General features: G+C 30.0%; 1 protein-coding gene across 1 annotated transcript in view; it reads right to left on the bottom strand.

Moving 5' to 3' along the window:
• The window catches only part of LOC132945153 (serine proteinase stubble), a 34,277-nt gene extending 22,688 nt beyond the window's left edge, over positions 1 to 11,589 (bottom strand). Inside the window, exon 1 of the mRNA XM_061014813.1 lies at positions 11,080 to 11,589. The gene's annotated coding sequence lies outside the window, so the exon portion shown is untranslated. The remainder of the gene's footprint in view (positions 1 to 11,079) is intronic.
• Positions 11,590 to 21,332: the final 9,743 nt, after the last annotated feature.

Genomic DNA, 21,332 nt, shown 5'->3' with positions numbered 1-21,332 from the left:
CATATTGTTATTATTATTACCCACCTACCAATACATCGTATAATATCTCTCACGGTGACGTTCGCATAATAATACCTATACATATTAGTATTACGATAATTATCATTATTATTATATCGTCGCAGCTACCGTTCTCGCAGTGAACTACCGGATGATCATCGATGTGGGCACAGTTGTAGTAGACCGGTGCGGTGGGCATGATCATAATAATATAATATTATTATTTGTACACGCCAATTCGGTTTCAGATGGATTCGAACGGTACTCATCGGTGCACTGTTATTATAGTAAAAATAATTATTCCTATGGGCTTAATGAGATAGATACCCGCGTATAAATCTCGTATAATGACACGAAACATCGCGGCGATTGATGAAAATCGGTCAACCACGATTCTATCACAAATTGTTATTTCCTAACCGCAGCAACCGGTTAAACTTGATTTCAATATTCTGACGAATTTAAATGTAATATTGTAATGTATAATCCTTCTTGATTTCAGAACATATTTTTTGTACATTTTTACAAAAGATCGCGATTGTACATTTTTATAAAAGATCGCGATTGTACTTATGGGTTGTTTTAATTTTATTAATGAGTGGAATTTGTTTTTGTTTTTAAATTTTATTTACCTACAAATATATTTTATATTATTATGAAAAACATTGTTGGTATCTGATCATATATTAAAAACAATTTGTTCATGTACCTACACCCAAGTTGGTAAAATGCCAAAGTTTTGTTGCATACTTATTATAATAATAGATAAGCATTTTTTCAAAATAAAAATGAAGATATAATTTAGTCACATGTTGATGTTTTCCTTCGATGTTCCTTTCTTTTCACGACTCGTTAAACTCGTCATACGCAGAAATATGGAACACAAAACCGAAACGGAACAAAAGTTTGGCAAAGATAAAAACGACAGTCATTTTATTTTTGTGTTATCATTTTCCTTGTACCTATACATATATACTGTGCTTTTGAACGTTTGCGTTTACAAGTACCTATCGCATGTTAATTTGTTGAAGTAGGTATGTTACGATTTATCATTGAATATAATATATTGATGTCGGTTGTTATCAAAACTTTGTTTTAATAAAACTAAAGATAACAATAATATCGTGTGACGGATGGACTGCAAAGTAGATGCGTAAGTAGGTATAGAATACGTCTCCAGAGATAATCGTAACAGTTAGTTTTTTTTTAGTATTACGACTGAGCACTATAGTTCGTCTCCTCCAGCGTGTAATATATTGTATTGTAACAGAACTTCAAATTTTCTCGTTAATCCGTCGACATGATTATTATTACATTATATCGTTCAACTGTTGCGGCAGCTATAATATACACTACGCAGATATTTGTGTTAGCGCGTGAAAATGATACGACCTGTGGATCATCGTCCATACGCGGAGACATCATGTGACGTCGGTAGTTATCAAAACGTTGATTTAATAAAACTAAAGATAACAATAATATCGTATGGTCGTGTGACGGATGGACTGCGAAGTAGATGCGTAGGTAGGAAGGTATTATATACGTCTCCAGATATAATCGTTATGGTTAATTTTTTTTAGTAATGCGACTGAGCACTAGTTTGTCTCCTCCAGCGCGTATTATATCAGAACTTTTAATTTTTCTCGTAAATCCGTCGACATGATTATTATTATATTATATTGTACAACTGTTGTGGCAGTTATATACACTACGCAGATATTATTTGTGCGAGCGCGCGAAAATGATACGACCTGTGGATCATCGTCCATACGCGGAGACATCATGTGACATCCGGCTTACAAACACGTCTCCGGTGTTAATTAAAATCGTTATACATATTATATCGTACGCACCGTGCACATACCGAGTGCAGGATATAATGTGCACGTCGGGCGTGTTGTATGTAGGACGTTAATTTTCCCATCTTCTAGTTAATTATTGTTTTTTTTATATACATATATATATATACGATATCATTATTACTACTCGGAAAAACAAAGAGCAAGCGTAAATCGTTGTCTACAGCGAGTTATTAGAGCCAAACATGCATTATTAACGCGTTAATACATATTATTGTATAATGTAGAAAGATATATTATATAGGCACACGAGTCGGCCGCGGGATCAGGTGAAAGTGTTGTCTTCAAAAGCTCGCAAACAATCGCGCATAATTCGTTTTAAAAGAAATTTATGGAAAACACTAGAAAGCATTTTTGCAAAAAAAAATGGTTGTATTATAACGTGTATTCGTATACGATTCTTGTGTGCCTTAACGAACCTAGTATGCGAGGTGTATTATGGACTATTATTGATTATTAGTTAGGTATTTATAAATCATATAGTAGGTACGCCGAATTTCAATACGACACATAATAATGAGTCAAATTACATTATAATATCTGTACTATGTATGCATAATAATAATATCCAACGCGATTTGAGGATGTCCTGTGCGGTTTACATAGCCCATTAATTCGTGTCATCATAATAATATAATATACAATGTAAATAATAATATGATATTATTATATTCTGTGTGATACGATTTATTTACCATACCTATTACAGACGATTTAGACACACATAATAATACAATTATACTAAATAGGTTTGTATAACTCATAAAATAATTATAAGATTCTAGTTAAACTAAAATCAATACAGTTATTAATATTCACGTAATAGGTATTAAATTAGACTTGAACGGTATAACCGTAAATGCATACAACGCGGTAATAATGCGTACATATACTGTATACCCATTCTAAATACATCGTAACGAGATGAAGAAAAAAATAATCGTAACATTCGTGACATAGGTAAGTAATATAATATTAACGTTAACTCATTATTTAGTTGTTCTAAAACTTTTGGGTTTTTTTCGGTTTTGAATCAATCGATGCACAAACAAAGAGTATATAATATATGTTGTAGTAAACAATTCGTCGAATTACACTTTATATTGAACTCTGCATATTATATTACAGACTGAATTTAATTATCGTGTATATTTTATGGTTATCGGTAATTTGATAATATTTAACAAATACTATCCACACAAATTGTCCGCCAAAAACCAAACAAAACCCGTACGTAGTATAGTTAGGTTATAGGTGATAATAATTACTATTATTATTTGATCTAAATTCGGAGAGTTTAAAACGAAATTCGGGTTTGGGTGAAAATCAATATTTGGCAGCGGCCATTACCTCGTACATAGAGGTACCTATATAATTATTATGATTTGCAGAATCTCTTTGAATACCCGATAAAAACCATCACAGACCAGCCGCCCTAGCCATAGTCGTTTTCTAGGACACTATATAGTAATCATATTATTTTGTTTGGTTGTTAGTATGGACGTACATATCATTATGTATAATACAACTCGCACGCAAACATAAATTTGAGCATAAATCGTTATCGAATGATTTCAATGGTCTCGATCGTGGCCGAGTTCGTACGAATCTGTTTCCCATATATACTATAGTCTATAGATATGTAATAAAGCCATATAGGTACATGTAGGTACTTATTTATTTTATTAGTATACATTTATAATGTTTTTTTTTAATTTTATTGGCCGTTCGACCCGGTCCGAAAGCGTCGAAATGGCAACGAAACCCGTACGCAAAAAATATAAAGGATATAATAATAATAATATAAGAGCGAAAAAAACAAAACGGATATAAATTGCGGCGAACGTATATATTCGGATATAGCGCGAGCGCATCCCCTCTAAGTCCTCTATCCGAATACTTTTTTCGAGCCCCGCGGGAAATTCGATTTACAAATCCCCCACAAGGATACGATGTTACATTCAATCTCCACGCGAGGTTCCATTTGAGTGATTCGGTTAACCGTCCAGTGTAAAATGCCGTAAGACTGATGAATGGTTCGGGAAAAAAGTATTTCGTTTATAATATAATATATTACACGAGTAACCATGTACCAGGTACCTATCTGGAGGCCAGTGAGTGCAATACGGGCCAGCTAAATGTTTCGGTCAGTATTTAAAAGGCAAACGAATTTCGATTGTCGACCGATTAGTGACACTTTTGTTCTATAATGCACGGGAAACCACGACATTTCGCCATTGAGCTATTTTAACTGAAAATTATTATCGTCTAGTTCTTTTTGTCGGGTCTAACGTCTTACGCGTCTCGGGTTGAAAATTATTTTTTTAGCTCTAACTAGTTACTAATATATATTATTATCGTTATCGTTATAATACTTATGATTATTTCTACAATGTGTACCGAATAATAGAAATTATTCCGCTCAATAGTCAAAACGTATTTTAATGTCGAAATTCCGAATCTATAAACTGCAGATGCATAGCAATCGTCAATCTATGTAGGTATTCGATGATATTTTTTTAAAATAATATGACAAAATATATATCGTAAGCCATGTGTACAGTAGGTATATGTACAAATAATAAAATAATTCCATGGGTTCGTACCTATATTTATTTTTAACTAATCGGATTAATGACTATGATTATGATGCATATTATTTTTTCATGTTGCTAATATTCGACGTTCGTACTTCACGTATTACCTATATTATACACCATGTTAATGTTTTATTAATTCATATGAATTATATGATGCGTACTCGTGTGTATAATAATAATAATATAACAGTTGGATTGGTTTTATTTTTTTTTCTACCCAAAATTATTATGGATGTACCTACGTGTTTTTAATTGTGTCATTATAGAACAAGTTGAATTATACATTTATAATGGCCTGCTATTATAATACTTGTTCGCAAAATCACACAACGATGATTATCGACAAAACAAATAATCATCATCCCGTATGATATTATATTGAACTTATTTTTCAATCACACGGCGTATAATTATAATATTTTCAAATAACATCTGGTTTAAGACAACTATAAACACGTTTTCGCAAATAATGTTTTCGGTTTTTTAATAATCATTTCAGTTTTTAAACGATAACCAAAATATAAATTAGTTATATATTATTATTGTTTTAAGCTTCTGAAACGTTCTTGCTTCTGACTTTTTTTATGAGGCCGAATTTTCTTACCTCGTTATAATATATTGTTTTAATATTAATTAATCGGAAATATTATATGTACCTAAAGCTAAAATAAACAGTAATAAATCACGTTTTCCTTTTATTTCTCAGAAGGAGTAAACCAGTTTTTGGGCTCCATAAACTATGATATTATAATAGAAATTAAGAGTTATAGTTTCAAGGGCACACAGAAATAATAACTTATTAAAAATAAAGAAAAATGATTTTAATCAGACCGGTTGGCTATCCGACGACTGCCGGTTTCTCACGCGAAAGTAAAATAGAAAAGTAATTAAAATAATAATGTGATAAAGTAATAAAAAACATAAATATCCGTTTATACCTGTCACCCTAAAATTTTAGACGTTTTATGAGTTGTTGTTTAAAGTTTTTTTTTCCTCATAACATTTATGGTCTTGTTAATCTAGGTTAGACACGGTCCGAGTAAAGTAAATTGGAAGGTGTCTAATTAATAGCACATTTCACTAAACGCTAAGAAAATACAGAGATTTTCGCCAACCCGGGTAATTATTGTTGATTAATTCCACTGTGTGTATCTAAGACGACACAAGCAAATCGGGTTTCCTTTTTTTTTTTTACTTAGTTTTCGTTAATTATCACACCGATTGTTCTAATAAAATAATAATTGTATTACTACGGTCTACCGATGTATAATACGACTTTTAGATTTAAAGTATAGTGCTGCAGCTGATCAACCGATAAAATATAAAATAGGTACCTACTAATAATATTATTATGATATTGTATTGTATTCTAAAATTACAATCACGTCAACGGTAAGCATAATATGTTTGATTGTAATCGTTGAATAATATATTCTTAAAACGATTTTCGCAGTGTGGGCAAGTGAAATAAACTAAATTTTTAAAGTCGTTCGATTACCCACCTATAATACGCGTATATTATATTATTTCGAATTGGTGACCCGGAGTAATCGGTATGATATAATAAATTGCATAAAATATAATATTTCATGCTTCTAGATTTTGTTTTAAAATGTTTCGAGGCCAATGTCGTCAAGACTCCTCATAATATATGTAGGTACTTCCATTATTTACTTGACGAAAATATGGGCATGCGTTTTAAAATCTCTCGGATTGAACAGGAATTCAATTATCTGCTTACAGTGCAGTTCACTGAGAATACGGACGTGTAATCGAAACAACGTTACCGTCTCTTGTGATAAGCGTAAGCCGACGGATTGCACGTAGACGTATTATATTATGGTAATTTTTTCTGAATAATAAAAGTCAGTCGACTATTCGATACAGTAATAATAACGACAGTTTTATAGTCGTGTGTGTATTAACATAGAAACAATCTTGGTAAACATATTTACCTAGGTAATAAACGAAATTGGTACTTAGCAGTTACATAGCGTACCTATGCATAGGCGTATGCGTGCGACTTACAATATTATTATTATGTGCTTACACACTGCAGACGTATGCGCTGCAGGTTAATGATATTGTACCAACGTATAATAGGTGAGTAGGTGAGTAGGTATGTAATATAATCGTAGCGTAAGTTATAATGTATGGGTATCGTATAGTGTATCGCGTTTTTCACGTTTACTGTTCGTACCAATATACATACAATATTAATGATATATATGATATATATCTTTAGGTTTTGATTACTGGTCTGGAGGTACGTATAGTGTTATACATTTATACCTATGGTAAGTAAGTATTGTATAAACATTTAATATCAGTTCACCGCGCCGCAGACGATATTATAGTAAAATATTATTATGTTAACGGTCGCCGCCGTGATCGTTATATTATGTATTATTTTTGCTACAAATAAGCGGTGATAAAAACACGACGAGACGAAGAAAATTGTTTATTTTTTTTTTATTTTGTATACACGTTTTGAACACAGTGTCATGCAGTGCTGCCAAACTGGGTAAACCAAAAAATGGGGGAAAATTCCTAAAAGATCGTATTTTTGATCGTACCAAAAAAAAAAAAAAAAATTATAATAAAATAAGGTATAGTAGCGACTAGCGGCGTAGCGCAAGAATGTAAGGAGTGTAGAATCTCCGGACTCCGAGTGTATACACTATGCACTGTGCATTAGCAATAATTATGACATGTGTATATTTTTTAACAATTTTTAAGTATACGTAAAAATATGTTATTTATTTATTTAATTAATGGTTGATATTATGATAAGCATAACTGAACTGATAAGACTAAATGGTTGTATACGTCTTGTATATAAGACGTACTTATAGATATCATTGGTTTTTATCACTGAGATAGTGAGATAGACATTATCTATTCCATCAGAAAGAATCAGTCGTTTTTATTATTTATGTCCAAAAATTATAAATTTTATTAAATATTAGATTTTTCCATATTTAATAAAATTGTAAAATACGTGATTTCTAATACTCTAAATAATAATTATTAAAAACTTAATAAGATCGTATTATTTAAGGGTTTGGTGGGGGATCGTACTTGTCTCTAAATGATCGTATTTCCCCACCAAGATCGTACCATTTGGCAGCACTGGTGTCATGTACCCATGGTGTCCTATCGTAACAGTAGCAAAACGATATTATTCTGACACGTTGAACCTGAACACGTTGATAGAGGCATGCACCGTCGGCGTGGCCATAAAACTAAGACCACGACTTTATCGCTTTCTTGTATTCACGTGATATTTTGCTTTTGCAGCTGTAAGTATATGTGCAAGTTCTGCGAACACTAATTTGACTTCACTAGATATCTGGTGAACTAATACGGTAACCCTATTATTAAGTTTTTTAGTCTCCTAGTGCACTTATTTTTTTATTTTTTGAAATACCTACTTACTATTGTAGATGGTTAAGAAAATGAAGCAAGACGAGTAATCTTTATCGACTTTTCGGTTAACGGTCATATCGTTTTCGTTTTGTATATGTGTTATTATTATATTTTACAACCTTCACGAATATTGTGAAATTTAAAGTTATTATTTTATATAACATGTGATGGTAACTATATGTAAAACGTAAGTACCTATATCGAAATCTAATCAGACGTCTTTGTATTTTTAGGTAAAAGAAATTATATATTCCATTCAACATATTATTATACTATATTGGATCCAGGTTAGTAAAAGTGCACTTTATTTTATCACCGTAAATAGTTTTTATTGGTTAAAACTACAATAGGTAATTAACAGTTTATTTTTTTATTATTGAATTATTAAATTCACGTCCCGTACGAATATACAAGGTACACATCATAAACTATTCATCGCAACACAATGCACTTTTCTAATATGTATTCTCTTATACACCTCGTTAAATAGAAAATCTTTATGTCTCGATTTGCTTTGATTCACAAAGTACACCTTAACCACGGATGCATTTGGCATGTTATGCAACAGTAGAATTTCACCCATCGTCCATGTATTTTACATATGTTATACCATTGGCATTATAGGTATATACCAGGTGCAGCGTTTATGGTCCGATGACCGTTATTTTTCCAACGCGGGAGGTCTGCTACAGAAGTCACGTTGAAAAATTATACAAACATACTTTGAACTTGGAATATATTTATTGCTTTACGAAACACGCAATAATATATTTATATTTTATTAAAATAAACGCGTGTGTAATGATTGTGAATGGGCGTAGGTACACTGTGGAGCAGTGAGATTATATTATTATAGTAGAAAATGTATGACATTATAAAGTATAACCAGCTCATTGTATTTGACGAGACACATATAATATATGACTATAATATGAGATATTTCAATATGGACTTACGACGAATCTATAATGAACTTTGTGCTTTGATATAGTATACTTATTAGTTATTAGTATACCTACGGTTAAAAAGTATGGTATCGTAATCGTTGTTATAATCAATATTTAAAGCTATAATTGGATGTTCGGATCGACAGATTTTAATATGATGTCGACGTGATGAAATGCAAGAAACCGTAGGCTTAAAAATTGCTTAGGCAGTTTAATACATTTGATTACAATATAATAACAAGACGGAGAATGTAAATATTATTTCGTTTTTACAACCGTGAGAATGGTTTGAGCAAACTGCAGTTATTTTTTATGTTATTTATGTAATTAGATAAATACCGTCTTTAGATTCAACAAGTGACTTATGGCCATCGCTCAAAGCGCTGTTATTATAATATTGTGAATAGGTAATTTTAATAATTTAATTTTATAAGACTACAAAAATATTTAAAAGAAAGTGCTTTATGAACTCGTAAGTATTATTTTTTTCTCTGATGAGGATATATTATACATGTCGATGTTCATCTACGATGTAGCCATTGGGTCCAACTATAAGTATAAAATGTTATTCGTGTATGACTTTCTCGCTAGTAAATTATCAGATTTTACAACGCAGGCCCAACATTTATAACGATTTTATTTTTATAAATATATTTTATAGTTATCGCAGTCTTGATGTAATTGAAAAAAAAATAATAACTCTTTTATTGAATAAATATATGGTTGCAATTTTACGAAAACCACTGCATTGAGTGTATATACTTAAGACAATGGTGCTGATGCTCCCTTACGCATACAACACTTAAGTGTCTACAATAGCGTTAAAGCCTATAGTTCGTGACCGAGATGTCCGTAAAAATGGACATATCCTAAAAAGGTGTCGTTGGAAGTCGCCTAAAATAAATTACGCCTCCCTACGAGAAGAAAAAAAAAATTCCCCGACCAATTTTACCAATTACAGATATCGCGGCGGCGGCTGTTTTGGGGCCATCTTTGCCATTTCTGGAGCCGTTTAAACACGACAATCCTGTCTAGCTAGAGAGCGCATGGTTGTCGGCTTTTTCAATCATACGACACACGTACAGTATATTTCTTCTTACTGTTTTTTTTTTTTTTTTTTCATTCTTCTGACCATACAACAAAAACCGGTTAATCGTTTTTTTCTTCCTACTTTATTTTTTTTTCCCGTATCCCTCTATCCAAGTCGATTTGACGTATCTATTATCATTGACCCACACGACTTATCATTATTTCAAGTACCTCTACTGCGAATATGCAGTAAAAACCGTTTTACATTTTTCGAATGTTTTATTCATGCAGTGGTGCATTATTATTACACATTTACTACACTATTATAGTATAATATACTCGAACAACTGGTGATTTAATATCGTTAAAAAATGTATATGTACTTTAAGACAAAGTAAATGCTATACACGATGTTAGTCTGTACGACTGTATATACATTATTTAAATTTTTATAGAGAAATATTTGTATCTGGTTCATTTTTCGTATTATAAGCCAGTAGGTCAGTGTTTACTACATAGTGGTATATTTTATATTCTATATTAAATTCTGCACTATTTTAATGATATTTTTATGGCGATAATATGCCATTATAATTTATAATTCATGATAACAATAATAATACATTGAGATATATTTAATCAAAAATATTTCATTTTAACTATTGAATATTGATGTACATTTCATTCATATTTTCATATTTATTTTAAAACATTTTCAATGGGCATACTTGTACTAAAAATATATAGCACATAAAATATTATTATTCTACAGAGACTTTAATAGCCGACTACAAAATTATCAAATATTTTAAGGGAAAAAATATTTATTTCGACCAATATAATATTGAACATAATTTATTATTTCATTATTCTTTTTTTTTTATATAAACAATTATATTCTCAAATATCTATGTAGTTAAATTAACTTGCAATGTCTTTAACCAATTCTAAACCCATTTTGAATATTTTTTTTTGTTAAGTACATAATATACCACTAGGTATGTAATTAGGAATAATTTACAGCATTATCATAATTTTGGATTGTAAGTGTAAAATATTATTTAAGTAATATAATTATGTGAAAACACCAAATGTCTGAATAAAATGGAATACAGGTACTATAATTAAGGCATTGTTCCATATTTGCACGTAAAAAGCATCAGCTACTATTACCATATGATTTTATAGAGCAAATAATATTTTAATAATATGTACCTGATTTTCGTTTAGTTTTTCAATAACTGTTCATTGACTTGGCACGCCCGGTACCCCCGGCCTGCATAGTCCGCGCCAAAGGAATCTCGATATCATTAAAAATGAACGAATAAAAATATTGAACCGTCGTCCGATGAGCGAATAAAAATAACAAAATAGTAATTTATATAATATAAACTATATTTTTTATCGACCGTCGTTGCACACCACAACTGCACACTGCTGCACTCGAACACGCGCGATTCAATCGACGATCATTATCGGACGGCTAGAGCAATATACACGCGTAACGTAACTCGCATAGTAAATGAAATCGAAATCGAACCGTCGACTTATAAATTATTGTTATTATTATTATTATTATTACGATCGCAATAGGTACGATACCTCTGACGAGTATTATTTTATGTTTGTATTTATCATTTTCATTTTTTTTTTTTTTTTATCTGGTCAGTGTGTAGCGGTCGGGCAAACGGAACGCGGGTGACTGCCGGTATTCGCGGCGTTCGAGACGAGCACGTGGCTTTGACAGACGGATCCTTGCCGCCTCCGTCGCGATTGTTGCAATGGGGGGGAACCGTAGGAGTGGGTCATATTATTATTATTATTATTATTATTATACGTTCTAAAATAATGTTATAACTTATATGCCGCGCACAGCAGGAGAATTATATTATTACTATTATTATCATTATTTATCGGAACGTTTTACATTTTAATACGCGTATATACCGATAAGTGTTTATACATTGTGTTCCGTATATCGACATAACAATATAATATATAATTATCATGCACGACACTTCATTATGTGTCGTATAGGTGTGCGATTAATATCGCTACTTTTCGTTTGTTTCACTTGGGTCGATTATTTGTAAATTGTTTAAATTCAAAAACCTGTACATTTTTTTTTCTACAGTAAATTCGGAATAAGTACGTATAAGTTATACTGACATGACAGCATAATATTATTATGTGATTCTTTTCAATATATATATATAGTATATATTATTATTATATAGTTATTGATTTTCTAATACTAAGAACTATTCAACCATCAATAACAATTTGATAGATGATAGTTGATAGCATACTTGAGCACTAACTTTTCGACCATATCGATCCATTGAATTGGTAAAATAATAAATAATATTGTATTTAATTCAATGTTTATTGGAGACAACAATAATTCTTTTTAAACATGTTTATTTTAAATTGTTCATTTATCATTAATAATTTTAATTTATGTGAATTAATTGTCTGTTTAATGGTTTCTGATATTTGTTGTTTGTGATTTTTAACTTATTATTATCATAAATATGAAGAATTTATTTCTTTATTATTAATACCGTTTTTATAAAACAATAATATATCATTCTCTAACATTATGATGAATATAGTATACTTAACTATCTAGTATCTGGTATATGGATTTTTACTTCGATGAAGCTAATACGTTAAAATGTACATAGTACGTTATTTCCCACAACCAAGTAAAATATAACATCTTGAGTTATTTTACAAGACTAATAATCGATCAGATAAATAATCTATGCATTGTACGTAAATAACATTAACTTATTTTATTTACAATTGAGTTTTTTTTATGTGTATTTTACATACAACGATTTTTATTAATTTATTAAATCTAAGAAAAGAGAGGTAAACAATGGCTTTTTAAAATTCAAGTTTAAGGTTTTAAAAATTTAATACTTTACTTGATATACATCATGTATATATATCATGCAATTGATAAGCAGTATCATCTATTGTTAAACATTTCAAAGTGTAGTTAAAAAAATATAATTTTCGTCAAGCTATGAACATATTATGAAAAAATATAATTGATATTTATAATTAAACTCTTGTATTGTAACTTATCGGGTTATATGACAGATGTAAAGGTACGAGCTAAACTCTAAATATTCATTTATTTTATATTATGTTTATGTTTTGTATAGTACGATAATTTATATTTTAAATGTGTCTGAATGAAATCATACTTTAAGTAGTTCTATCGACAGACTACGCATAGGTCATTCAAAGATGATATGGACATCTTATGCGTAGAGAAGAACCTGTAATGTGCAAAACCTGCGGAGAACCTCTCAAAGTCAAGCACCTCCTTGTCTACTGTCAAAACCACATAGATACCAGAAAAAGCCTAGAAATGCCTGACAACCTATCCGAAACCCAATCCAAGACAACACCAACGAAATCATCACATTTCTAAAACTTATCGATATGTACAACTTAATGTAAGGATACTATTGTATTATTTATATGTACCTAACTAATTTTTTTTTTTTGCAAGCTAATAACCTAGTAGTTGATGCTCAAATGCTGAAACCATACTTTGTTTAATATATATTATTTTACATTATTACAATATTCAACACTAAAACAATCAAAATTTCAAATTATAATAATAAATTGTATACCTATCTTATTTATTATAGACTATAGTATCAAACTCTCGACTAACAAAACACTTAAAAACTGTGCTTTTCAGAACACATCAATCGCGTAATATTGCCACTACACAATGACTTTTTCCATTTTTTGATATTGTCGGAGTTGGTAATTTAGCAAGCACTACACGTTTTTACCAAGTTAAAATTGCAAAGTGATTAAGTGCATTTGTATGAAGGGTTGGTTGGGACATCAAGGGTTTTCTGTTAAAGTTTGTCCTAGTTGTAAAATAAAGCTTTATATTTACAACCAAATTATTATTATTTTTATTTATTTTTTGCTGTTCAGAAATTCCACACTCCACGTCAAAACTCTTTTATACTCGTATTGTATACAATTAAATAACTATAGTGTGGTACAGAAGTCATTAATTATATGTAAATTACACAGACTTAAATTAGTAGTTGTTTTTGAATTTGAAAGTAATGATGAACAGTGTTTAAAAATATAATTTAATTTCCCTACAGAAAAAAATCAATAAATCACGTTATTCAACTCAAAATCTAAATAGTTTAAACACGTATAGGTATAATACCTAATATATTATAATGTAATCGGGATGTGTTCATTTATAAGAGATTTGTATAAAAAATATTTTAAGTTATCATAAGTTATGATTAATTATTATTATTTTAACCAACTTGTGTTTGAAATTTTAAAACTAAAAGGTTTAGTTAAATTTAGTTAAATTTTTTATATAAAAAACAAAACTAATGACACGTACAACTATAGTATGTATGTATATATATGTATATATATAGATACAGTTGGAAGTAAAATGAAAATTTAAGTTCCGTTATCAAATAATGTGTCAACCATTAAAATGTACATTATAATTACTTACCGTGTAAAGTGATGCTCATTGCAGTTCAATAAAAATACTAAAAAAAACTAATGTATACATATTAAATAATGTATATTTTATAAGTCTCTAAAATTAAATATTTTAAATTGGTTTTTAATGTAATTTTATTTCTGTTATCAGACGATCATGAGTATAAAAATTGTAAGTGGTTGTATAAGTGTATACATATTGGTTCATTAGGTACAAGAAAGCTGATCCCGTACAAGCACTAATAATATTATGTACTATATATGTATAGTTGTATTAATAAAATAAAATATATTATATTATATTGCTCCGCGTGGTATGAATTTTTACTCATAATAAAGATAAAAATTTCATACGCGTAATACGTGAATTCAGAACACTAGGTATATGATATTATTAAAAATTGTAAAGAATTTAATATTTTTAGTATTTCGTAAATCAAAAAATGTGTATTTATTTTGAAATGCCATCAAAACATAATATCATGAACATTTTTAGAAAACCACTATTATAATAATATTATAATAGATGTCTAACATTTTAAGTATTATTTACTATTTAGTGCTCGTATGCTATAGGTATTATTATATTACGGTGCCTACATCAATTATCGCTTGAAGTACAAGTGTTGCATTATACTATTTTCCGGGAATACAATTTAATTACTTTTAAATTTTATCGTTACTCGTAAATAATGATTATTACGAACATAATGAAATAATAACGAATTAACGGATTAATGTGGAAGAAAAATGTGTACTGTATGGAAAAGTATTTGAAGCTACTTATATAATAATTGAACGTCAACTGGTAATTTGGTAGCTATACAGGTTCGGTGAAACAGACGATTACAACGATATCAGCTATGACTGGTCATAATTTCTTTGTACACCTATCGTGTAAAAAATTATATATATATATGTACCAGGTACCTAAATGGGACATTCAAAAAACACTCGGCTTAGGCTCGGTTGAAATCAATAAATGTTACGAGCTATATTATGTTAATGAGTATTATAGTTAATATTACACAGCAGCAAGCTGTGGTTAGAGCCACGGGCCACGGCAAATGTCAATGGCCTGTAAACAACAACAGCAGCAACAGCAGGTAAAGAGCGACTTTGACCTTAAAACTACAACCGCGTAATATATCAAATATATATATATATTCAGGAAGTTGTCCTGGTTAGTGATAAATTACGTCACCTTCCGAACGTGGCACGTAAATTAGTGTCAAAGTTGAGCGATCCACGTGTGTTGTTATGACTTATTAAACGCACGCACACTGAAACCCGCACCGATGCCGATTATCCAATATTTAACATGATTAATCGCTCATAACGCGATTGTATGATCGACTACAACTACAGAGTCGTATATATATATAATATAAAGGTCATAATATATTATATTCTGCAGCCAGTAATACGATCGGACAAATAACGCGAAATTTATCAGACGTGCCAATAATATTCTAACACGCGTGCAAGTGTGCAGTGTATAATAATAATGTACAACTACCTACCTAAACAATTAATTCAAAACGAACTCGGGTCACCTGGTATCGGTGAATCGCAGGTACGCTTATTAGAGCTTATTATTAATATTATGTTGTATACTGATTAAATAAAACGCGTATCGTCCACGTATTTTAATCCCTATCAGCTTTGAGAACGTTCAAAATAGATTTACCTCGTTTTGCGAAATAATAAGATACCCACCTGTTCGAGTGGAGCTCGTCGGAACGCGTGGAATACGATTTTTCTGAATTCTGCAGTACCTATATAATAATATTATGATCATACAGCCACCCTCGAGAACATATAACATCCATAGCCATAACCTTGATATTTTCCGATTTCGAGTCCAACTACGTTATTCTTCTTATTGGAACACTGTGACCGGATCCGGTCTTACAAAACCATCTAACCCAGATATCGACACAAATTATGTTTTATTTTCGTCTCGGAATCGTTAAAGAAAAAAACCACAGCCAATACACCGTCTGTGGACGGAAAACTATAATAGTGTCTACTTGTTTAACGATCGCGGTTTTTCACAGTTCTTCTCGTCCAATATGCCTAATAAACCAGCTCGTTGTTACACATTATATCATAATATGCGCTGTACAAACATAAGAGTTATCTAAATCCTTTCTCTACGGTTGTAATTATACAGCACCGTCGTCATTACGCGTTAATGGTTATGAGAAAATAAAATCATGTAGGTAGGTATCGAAAATTAGCGATTTGTGCGGGAAAACAAGCACATAAATGTATTATATAGATACATTATATTGTACGAAAATTATACACTTTATATACTTCAGCCTGATTCCATAAATACCGTAATTAGGTAATGCCATGTACGGTGTGCGTGTGTGTGTGTGTGTGTGTGTGTGTGTGTGTGTGTGTGTGTGTGTGTGTGTTTAGCTTACCGTGTAAGTATACCGCGATGCTATTCAAACGTCATGTTCGCCTATATAAAACCTCCTTATATATTTATGATGGTATTATCATCTTACTTTCTTTGATCAAACGTATGAGAATAATATATTATGTTCGTGGTACACCAATATCTAATGCGCACACGGTGGTTAAATACTTTGTTGACCTCCATAATACTATATAGTTGTTTAACCTAAAATTATACACAATAATATATATATATTATATGGTTTTATGGTTTACGGCTTACATTAAAACATAACTTGAACTTTTTTATTCGTTTACTTCGTATCCATATAATATTGAACGCGTTCGGTCTAGGAAGAATTAAAACATTAAAAACAACGACAAAAAATCACACACCACTATTTAATTGGGAAATATTTAAATGGTGAACTCGACGGATCTAATATAACAAACAATAAATTTTATGCGAGATATTATATAGTATAGGAATTGATACGTACAATACATATCATTATTATGTTACACGCAAGACTAGCCATCCGTGTAATAAAATCGTGCAAAGTATAACATAATTATGTAAATATAAGCTAAATACACTAACAATTTTTAATATACAAACGAACTATATTATTATATGCGTGTTCTGCAGTGAATCCCGGACTTTGGCGATACATAATATATAATTATTAAATAAAACTATATTTGAGGCGTAAGAATTTCTAAATAACTAACTAGTCAAGTAATAAGTGTTTTTTTAAAAAAAGATTGTAAGATTTAAGTCATTGAAATTTGCAAATTTAAAAAAAACTTAGACTTAATAGTGACTTTCAAATGGATTTTATTAGTGTTAGATTGTTTTTTCCCAGTGCACTTATTGATTATAATTATTATAATCCATTTCATAAATTACACGTTGCACCCTCCGACTTCCGAGTATGATTAATATCGACAGTAGGATGTGAATAAATGTTTTCTACATCATAATCCAAATTACGTAAGATAATAGAGACGGCATATCGACCATGACCCAGTTCTACGATGATAATATGTAAATAAGATCGGTACGAGACGAATCGATGAGCGTAGGCATAAAACTAGCTCTGGATTAATGACAAAACGCGTCATTATAAATTTGAACCATTACGTCGATTACGTGGCACTCTGGGCTGAAATAATTGAGAACTTAGATGGTCGTCGAAAAAAACAAATAATATTTCATCCGTTTCCGATAATGACAAACAGCATAAACCGGAAACGAAGGAATCACTATAAGTAACTCACCAATAATGCTCACCCACCCGCCTCTTTATCCGTTAATAATACATTTATTCAAATTCTGACTTTTGACATTTTTAAGTATACCTACTTAAAGACTATTATTTTCAGATGCTTGGATATTGTATACATTATTTGTTGTTGCGAATTTTCGATAAGATAACTTCTCCTTTTTTTTTTAACGAGAACCACCTGAAAAAATTGTGAAGCCCATGATTTAGTTTGAAAAGTAGTTACGATCAACTTGTAAATATTTCCACGAATATTTTCATGAATAATTATGTAATAATTAATAAAGACTCGATTTAAGAACCGATTTTGAATAACCATAAAAATCATATACACGTTATTCTAAATAACACGCAAAATGGCGGTTTTTAATTACCACTCGTTGATAGTTAACAAAATGTGATATTCTAAAATAAAGTTGACGTCAGTCGATTTTATTAAATGAATAGTTCTCGTCTTAAACACAATATTGATAATTTTAAACAAATTTAATAAGTTAAATAGTGAAGGGCATGTGTTTTCACATAACTTCATATATTGGAATTTGTTGGTAATACATCATGAATCGTGATCATATCAATTGTATAGATCATACAGATCGATATCTTATTCTTGATAAACACAATCCAGTCTTATAAGGATATATTATTATGAATAACAATATTCTATAGAATGAAAAAATATAAAACTGTATTAAGTCCACTTGCATATTATAGGCTGCAGTTTTAAAAAATATTACCAACGAACAGTGAAACATTAATTTCTACCGTACAGTATTGTAGTATCTTATACATGAATTATTGAATAAAATACTAAAATGAATAAAAAGCTCACTCAAAAGTGTTTATAATTAAATAAGAAAATTTAAATGTTTTTAATTCATATAAAATGAGGTTTAATTGTGTAGATAATCAGGTTTATTCATACTGTGGCTCACGGACACTTATTTTTCAGCCTATTGTCTACTGATTTATGAAAGTGTAAATAAGTAACAACTTCCATACATAAACTATATAAAAAATATTATTGTCCGTTTTTATTGTTATTGTAATAATATGGTTAATTGCTATAAATGTTCAGTTGTATAATATTATTGACCCATATTTTTATAAGCTTTGAAAATAATAAAGTTACAAAATAAAAGTTAAGACTTAACACCAAATAAAAATAATATAATATAGTCTCTCATATTATATTTTACTGACGAGAAAATTAATAATTATAAATTCTTAAAGTTAGGTATATAGCTTGCAGAGGAAGTAAATTGGGATTTTAATGTGTTTTTTGTTTCAGTTAAACACTTTTTGGGAATAGTAGAAGTGTCCCGGATTCCTTGAGGTAAACTATTATTTAATCGAAAATTCGTAGTTCATAAAAAAATTATAAGGTTATTCAAATTTATTACTCTGCAAACATAACACTCAGTTAAGTAGGTACTTTCACCGTATTTGTAATTGTTAAATTATTAACTAAAAAATTCTAAGAATACCTATCGAATAAAAATATGAAAAATGACGTCACATTTCAATTCCCAGAACATGAGTAAAATCGTGTGTAAAATATTTTTGTGTAGGTACAATGTAACAACAAATTTTAAGACCTATTATTTACCAGTTTTTTTTTTTAACTTCTGATGCTAGTTTAAATAATATATTACGATATAATATGTAATATATTTTAATACATTTAAAAATGAATTTTAATCAGATCAATAAATAGAAGTTAAGTAATATTGGTAATCATATTTTTTTAATTTTTTTTTCATACCCACCCACTATATAATAATATATTATAATATAAGGAAGATGTAGTTTACCCATATTTATATTAAAGTACGTCTTGTTTTTATAGATGAGTAGACGATGTCGACTACCCGTCGCGTGGCGTCGAACGAGTTAAAGTACCTATTGTAAAAATTATTATTTTTTGTCATTTATTTTTGGCATAGAGAGAATATAAAAATTTAACATTATTGGTCCGATTACAACGTTTGCGCATGGATATTAATATAAACAATGTAAAAACTGCGCATCTTCCTGTTATACAATGCTTCCGATTGATTTACACCGATGTCGATAGTACATCGAAAACACGTCGAAAGTCGTGTGCGCTTATCAGTATACAAGTCACCGCGCTTTATAATATTATACTGTTCGGTTTGTTCAACGTCGCCAAACAATTGATCAATTGGTTAAACAAAATATATTCTATTATACCTATTATAGAATACGTTTTCTTTCCTCTCGATTTCTTACGCCTACCTCGAGAAAACCCTCTGCGCCTACTAATTGACGGTACACGCCGCGGAATCGTGTAAACATATGGCACACTATAATATAAATAATAATTTAATGGTAGCGACGACTGTCGCGTATTGTTTAAACGGCCAATGCATAACGATTCGAAAAAAAAAAAATATGCACAAGTGAAAACACTAAACGATATTATATTAATATTATCACTTATTTGATTTCGTGGTGTAATAGGTACCTATGTAATTCATATTATTATGGGCGTGGAGATGCGCAGTGTGCATATTAAACCATAACTCGGTGTAGGTACCCGTCGCCTGCAGTATAACAATATTTATTAATAGTTGATGCACATCGTGGAGTGAAATTTTTTTTTGACAAAATAGTGCATAACACGCGTGCATTAATACTTATTTTGTTTCCGACTGCAGTCTTCGCTATACATTTTAACGTACAACGAAGAGTGTATAATAATATTACATAATAAAATGACCTAGGAAATGAACATAGATATCATTGGAGTTCAAGTGGATATTTCTTGTCGATTAGGAATTACACCTATACCTATATCGTTTTTACCTTTAACCGTAATAATTAATAATTTGTCGTTTTTGTGTTATAACGGATCACTATAATAATGTGATTTGTTTTATTATTTTTTTTTTTATCGTAACGAACGTTTAGGTACTATTGGTATAATTATAATAACAAATACCATCGTTAAATTACTAGGAAGGATTAAAGTATTATTATTTGCTATATTATAAATTGTTACTAAATCTATCATGTTTATTCAACATTGCAAAAAAAAAAATTCACTGTGAAAATGTTCCGCTGGATCATAGGAATTTTAGCTGTAAAAATAGTGTGACATTATAATATTATATACTATAAATAATAATGAATATAAACACTCAGAATTCAAAATAAAAAAAAAAAAATAAAAAAAAAAATTTTAAAAACACACTTTTCCATAAAAACATTTAAAAAAAAATTTTA

The sequence above is a fragment of the Metopolophium dirhodum genome, chromosome 5, assembly GCF_019925205.1.
Source record: "Metopolophium dirhodum isolate CAU chromosome 5, ASM1992520v1, whole genome shotgun sequence".
Taxonomy (NCBI): Eukaryota; Metazoa; Arthropoda; class Insecta; order Hemiptera; family Aphididae; genus Metopolophium; species Metopolophium dirhodum.
This window is presented reverse-complemented; position numbering and strand designations above follow the sequence as displayed.